The sequence below is a fragment of the Solanum dulcamara genome, chromosome 12, assembly GCF_947179165.1.
Source record: "Solanum dulcamara chromosome 12, daSolDulc1.2, whole genome shotgun sequence".
In the NCBI taxonomy this organism is placed as follows: Eukaryota; Viridiplantae; Streptophyta; class Magnoliopsida; order Solanales; family Solanaceae; genus Solanum; species Solanum dulcamara.
The window spans coordinates 47,154,452-47,161,532 of record NC_077248.1 but is presented as its reverse complement, the minus strand read 5'-3'; positions in this window follow the sequence as shown (position 1 = coordinate 47,161,532).

The window sequence follows — 7,081 nt, the reverse complement described above, 5'->3', positions numbered from 1 at the left end:
TCTCTTCTATTGTTAATAAGGTTAGTTAGTTTTAGGGTTTTCATTTTGAAAAAAATATATTAATTTGTTGATTTGTTTGTTAATTTATTTTATTTAATTTGTTTAATGTATGTTATTAACATAGTTAATTTGTATATGTGATTTTGAATTGGTGAATGTTAGAAATTAGATAGGATGGAGGAAAATATTGTTGTTATAACTACAAAGCTAGAGAAGATTTTTCCATGTGATTTTTTTGATGTGATGGAGCATCTTCTGATTTATCTTGTTAAAGAAGCCCGCTTGGGAGGTCCAGTTCAAACAAGGTGGATGTATCCATGTGAGAGGTAATATTTTTTTCTTATATAAGTAATTAATTTATTCTTCTTACATATACTATAATTATTAGTTAACATATATTTAGGAAAATTGGAAGCTGCAAATAAATAATTAAATAGAGAGGAAAAATCGAAGGCTCAATTGTTCAGTCTCATATTGCGAGAGAAACTGGTGACTTTTATTCCTATTACTTTGGGGATGAAGTTCCATGTAGGAGAAATAGGCCTAATCGCAATGATGAAGGTGATTGTGATCCGATGTATCCATCGATTTTAATTTTTAATCATTGTGGTTGAGGATCTAAACAATGTGGAAGACAAAGCTTCACTAACATGAAAAGACAATCAGTTGTGACCCATGTATTGCTTAACTGTCTAGAAATTCAGCCATATCTTAAGTAAGTGTGAAATTAAATTATCAAATTACATATTAATAACTGATTACTAACTATCAAAATTGTACATATCACTATCAGCACGTTCGTAAGCACATGGAGCAATGAAATCATATATACGAGGTTTTCCAAATGGCTAAAGGATTATGTAAGTGTAAAAGCTTATATTGAATCAATAGGTATAATGTTTTAACTTTATAGTAAATTGTATTATTTTAAAATCAATTTGTAAGTTTATGATAAATACTCAAGTGTCGAACATTCGCCATTTGTGAGAGAGATCGCATTCGGGCCTGCATCTCATATTCATACAATGAATAAATATTGTGTGAATGGTTTTAAGTTTCAAACTAAAGAAGTTTCTATGCACAAGAAAACCAATAATAGTGGTGTGTGCATTCAAGGTGATGTCGATGGTAATGGATAAATTGTAGAATATTATGGTGTCATTCACGAGATTATTGAAGTAACATATTCAGGTTGGCCTAAAAAAGAGATAGTATTATTTCGGTGTAAGTGGTTTGACCCATCACACAGAGGCACAAGGGTGGACCAACAACATAATATAATTAAAGTTAAGCACACCAGACAATACGGAATTTATGATCCTTTCATCATTGCCCAAAATGCTAAGCAAGTCTATTACGCTCCATATCCATTGCGTAGAGATAAAGCTGATTGGTGGGTTGTTATTAAGACAAAGCCTATGGGAAGAATTGAAATTGAGAATGTATTAGATGTGGCGTACCAAAATGATATTGCACTTGTTCAACGACTAGTTGATGTTGAGTTGGAAACCACACTAGAACATCCTCAATACATAGTAGAAGATGTTTCCGATGATGAACTTATAATGCCAAATGTTGAGGAAGAAGTAAATGAGGAATATGAATTATTTGAGTGGGAGGAATGGATTGACAATGAATATGAAACATCTGAGGAGGACGGATGAAAAGATGACGAAAATGAAACAAGTGAGGAGGAATAGAGTGGTAGATTATCACTAGTATATAAGTTATTTATTTCTCTAACCCTAAATTTAATCAACTATGTGGTTTTTATATATTGTATTGTTACTTTACATGCAAATATCATCTGGTGATGGTGATAGATCCCGGGATCATCTTGGTGTTAGCCATTCTGGTAGAAGTAAAAAGAAGTCTAGGAGACCTGTTGATCCTGAGGATATCCCACGACATATTTTTTCAGCGCCGAAGATGCAGCACCACCGAGCTAGTCCTAGTACACATATTCATGTTGTCCCTTTTGGGACTATGGATCCTTTAGTTTATCATAGTCAGTTCCGCCGATCACGCGATGCTTCTTCTTCTTCACAGGTCAGATATACTTCATATGATCAGACCTACCAACTACCCACAGAGGTTATTGCTTGACCCCCGAGAGTATCATTTTCTTCTACTCCATCTCCCAGATCTCAGTCTCCTCACATAGCTAATCTGAGACTTAGAGATTTTAGTGTTGAGACTGACACCCCCACAGCATCACCTACACCTTCTTCTACTGCTAGAAACTAGGAAGACTCACCAACTAGCTGGGAGTGTGTGGATCTTCAATGGTGCGCCGGTTGATGATCTCTAGTACATGTCTCTACATCATGAAATGATGCAGGCCAAATGGCGTTAGTACATGGAATGTACGAGTATGTAAAATGGCCGAATGAAACGAACATCAAGGAAGAATCAAATCAACTCGAAATCTCAACTCAAGAGAAATAACAACTCAATTAAGTGTCCTAAGTCTAAACAAGAATATGGTTTAGACGGGACCAAATCATATACAAATCAACTCAATCCGACTCAGAGTACTACCAAGACCTATGTGGGAGTTTCTCTTATCTGACAACCATCACTTATGAGCCAGTGAAAGTACAATAAACCGACGTTATTGTCGCGTCCATTCATACTTTGCCAGGGTATGAATGAATCAACCAATCATGGATCCAATCCAACCAAGTCCTATAATGTCAGGACGATAATTTTGGGGAAGCATCCGACTTTAATGGTTCAATCCCCTCCTACGTTTAGCGACGTAGTTATTGGGTTCGAGTATGGACTATACTCTTTCCCAATTCGATGCTCGACACTCCTCCCAAGACTCAATGCTCATAAAACTCCATCCAATCAACTCAATCAAATCATATCGACAAGTCTCATTATAACCTTATCAACTCATCAACTATATCACAATCAAACCTCTCCCAATCATACAATTCGATCAATCTCAATCATATTTTTCAAAGTAAATTTAAATGCATGTTTATAGCAACATGCAAACATAACCAATCATTTCCTCTATCCATTTATTCAATCTTTGATACTCAACACAACTTCAAGGTTTTAAATCAACAATTTAAGATAAGCAATATTATTAGGAAAATAACATCCTTTATCATAATCCACATAGTTAAGAAAATCAATAAAACATGTTTAACAACTCATCTTCATCAACTCATACTCACATGAAGGTTCTTTCTAGAAATTCCTTGTCTCAACAACATCAACAAAACAAGAATCACATTAATGAATGACAAGACTCATTAGGACATAGGCCTATCAAGAAACTCCATTCCTATGGACATTTGACCTCAAAGAAAGAGTAGGGTGTTACATCTCGCACTTTTGCGCATTTGGAAAAAAAAACTTGACTTGCAAGGAAAGAGGTTATGAGTTATTTTATTTAATACCGGTGTAATGTTCAAGAAAACATTGAGGTGGAAATACGGAGGAAGGCCGAGGGAAATATTTATGTGGAATTTTTGGGAAATTAGTTTGGGAATTACAAAAGTGAGATACATAAGTTTGGGCTACAAAGGAATAATTATAAGAAAATTGAGGCCCAAAACAAGAAATGGCCCAAATTTTGGAAATTAAGTTCATTAATTAAGAGGCCCATTACCTATTTACTATCTCTATAGATATATCTCTAGTTGCTAGAAACTTCAAGAAGTAGAAAAAGCCCAAAGATGACTTAGTAGTCATCTTGTTTCAATTTCTAGAATTTTCAAGAAACTTGGAGAAGATAGGGAAAAAAATAAGAGAGGAAAATTGGAATAGCTAGGGATTTTATCCCTTGAAATCTTGTTCCAAAATTAATTCTTCTAATATTCCAAGCAAGTTGAAGGCCCTAATCAACATAGAGAGATTGTTGGAACAAGAAGACTATTCATTCTTGCAAGGCACAATTCTAGCAAGTTGAAGAACTAAGTGGAAAAGGTAAGGTTTCAATTTTCTCTATATGTTATGGATGGTTGGTATATGTTGTAGAGTGAAGAAATGGATGAAGTATATGAAAATATGTATGTGGGTGTTGGCCGTGTATGTGATGTTGTGTGGAAAGAATAGATTAATTTTATGTAGTATGTGGTTGTTGTTGCAAGGTATAGGAATGGATGGAAAATTCATGAAAATATGCATATAGTTGTTGTGGCCGAATATGGGGGTGGTTTGGCAAGTTATGGTGAATTGATTCTATTTAGTATTTTAGTTATTGTTATGGATTCTATGTTGCTAAGAAAAGCTTAAGGATCCTTATAAAGTTGTAGTAGTTGGAGACTTGTTTTAGAAGTTTGTAAATCTAATATAATGTTCTTGCATATATGGAAGCTAATATTGTTAGTATGATGTGGTTAGTGTGTAAATTATTGGGTTGTGGTAATTGAATTTGAAAGAAGGGATTAGATTGTTATTGTTCTTATTGGAATTGGAAGGTCTTGGAGAAAGTAGTATATTGATTTGGTATGATTGTTGGTAAATTGGCCGAGTTAGATTCTCGGGGATGGTGTATTTACAGGGGAAGTGCTGTCGAAATTTCGGTAGACAAAATGTTAGTTTAGAATGAGGTTCTTGGATACCTATAGCTAATGTTGGCATTCATTAATCTTGTTATAGATTTTGGGAAAGTCAAGAGTTAAGTGGGATTGACTAAGGAAGCGGACAAGGTATGTAAGGCTTACCCTTTTCTTTTTCAAGGCATGTTTTGACATAAATATATAGAGCTACTCTTTCTTTTTGGCATGATTTTTATGAAACAAGTATATTACATTTTATACAATTTCAAGGAAGTCTTATTCGTAGAGCCACTAGGATGGCCAATTTTCTTGAGTTTTCAAAGGATATTTTTCTCGTTCTTAGATACGTGTATATGATTCCAAAAGTTTTATTTTGATATAATCCATAGTAATTTTTGAAAGGTACTTGACATGACTCTTGTCTTGATTTTTGAATCATAGCTCATTCCGATTATTCTACGAGTCTTGAAAATTGGTCCTATGTGCATATGTATACGATTTGGCGCCTTACGAGATTGTGACCTTATTCTATGTTCTCTTAATATTATCCTTCGTTGATAGTCTCATCTTATAATAATTGTTCCTTCAAGGTGAGACAAAGCGACCATGGTTAGTCTATAATACAATCGGAGGTTACCGACCTTCCGTCACTCCGATAGATACATGACTTTCGTTGAGCTCTCCTGCATGTTGTCTATATGTATATGTATATGGGGGATATGGGGAGGTGTATATGTGGCGCTATAGACGCATTCCCACCTGATCAGTTGGAGTAATTTTCATCCTGGACGCGGGATGCCCGGACGCGGGACATATGTGGGCACGCCGACGTGGTTCGGTGATATGACTTTTATTTTCTATGCATATGAAAAAGAAATGTTTTTAAAGATAAGACAAGCATGCATGGCATCCGGCCTAAAAGGCACACATATGTACAGGTTACCTTCTTATCTCATTATATGCTCTATGATTCTATGATATGGTTATTCATACCCTATGTTCTCTTTATGCTGATTTTTATGCCTTACATACTCGGTACATTACTCGTACTGACGTCCCTTCTTGTGGACGCTGCGTTTCATGCCACGCAGGTAGGCAGGCGGACGAGTTCGGTCCTTAGGAGCTCCACTAGCATACTACTCTTAATGAGGTTTAGTTCTAGGAATAAATGTCTCAAATATGACAAAGACACTGAAAGAACTTCACCTATATGAACATAGAAGTGGTACCACTTCGATGGAGTTACTTTCATAAATGTTCATGAATTTTAGATAGCACATGGACATTAAAGTGCTAAGCATATTTGAGCGGAAGGCAGAAATACAATATTTATGTGTGTAATGTTACCGATGTTATCACAAGGAATAACATGTTCAAAGCTATTATGCTACATGAGATTTCGATTTCGTTTTGTGACATTGTACAAAGGTAATGTTCAAATTGAAAGATATATTACTCTATGCGTGAATGTAAGTTGATCTTTGTGTCCTAGTTTATATTTAAACAAGTGAGAGATTGTTGAAATTTTATTTAAATTAAATTATTAATATAAGTTTTCTTAAATGAAAGAGTGTATCTTTTCATTTCTTAGCTGGTGTCTTTTAAATGAAAGAGTTTGTTTTTTCATTCTTTAGTTGGTGTCTTTTAAATGAAAGAGTGTGTCTTTTCATTTGTTAGTTGTTGTCTTATAAATGAAAGGTTGTGTCTTTTCATTCTTTGGTTATCACCAATTCTATTTAAATCTAACTATTGCAGACTGAAAAATAACTTTTTACAGAATACATTTCTTTACAATAGTCTCCAAAGAAATATTTTCTTCTCCAAAAGATCAAATCTTCAAATTCTTGTTTTTCAATAGGATTTCTTCATTATTTGCTTAGTGCAGAAATTCATAGATATGTCATGTTCACTAAAACTATTTGCATACAATCCCATAGAAATATCGTGAAGAAAAAAAAGCAAATATCATTTTTAAAAAAATATTTTACACATATTTCAAGCCTTTAATTATGTGTTCTTTGTTCCTCTTCATATAAATTTGTGCCATTGATATATATTTTCCAACAGTTTCTATTGAAATAAGGAAAACCGTTTCCATCACGTGAAGAGTGAAAATAAAGTTTGATATCCTCCAACAATATATATATTATTGGTTAAATAATAAAAACAATAGGTATCTATCATCTGGAACCGGAACTGCAAGGAATAAGTAGATCACTATATCACTAACGAATATGTCTTGGTGATAAGACATGGTGGTTATTAATATAGATGTTTACTTATTCCAACTAAAGGATGCTCACATGGTATGTCTCTTTGTATTTACAAGATTACCCTAAAAATGCCCTTGTATTTACAAGATTACCCTAAAAATGCGAAAGTTCAACAAAGTTAAAAATGCGAAAGTTCAACAAAGTATGTTTGGTACATGTGCGTTGCTACTTTATCATTTATGGTACAAGGGTATCATGATTCAGAAATTATTATTATGTTGAAAGTGGCAGGCTGTTAAGCAACTCTTTTGTCTGTATATATATATCTTAATTTTGGTTATGACCTCA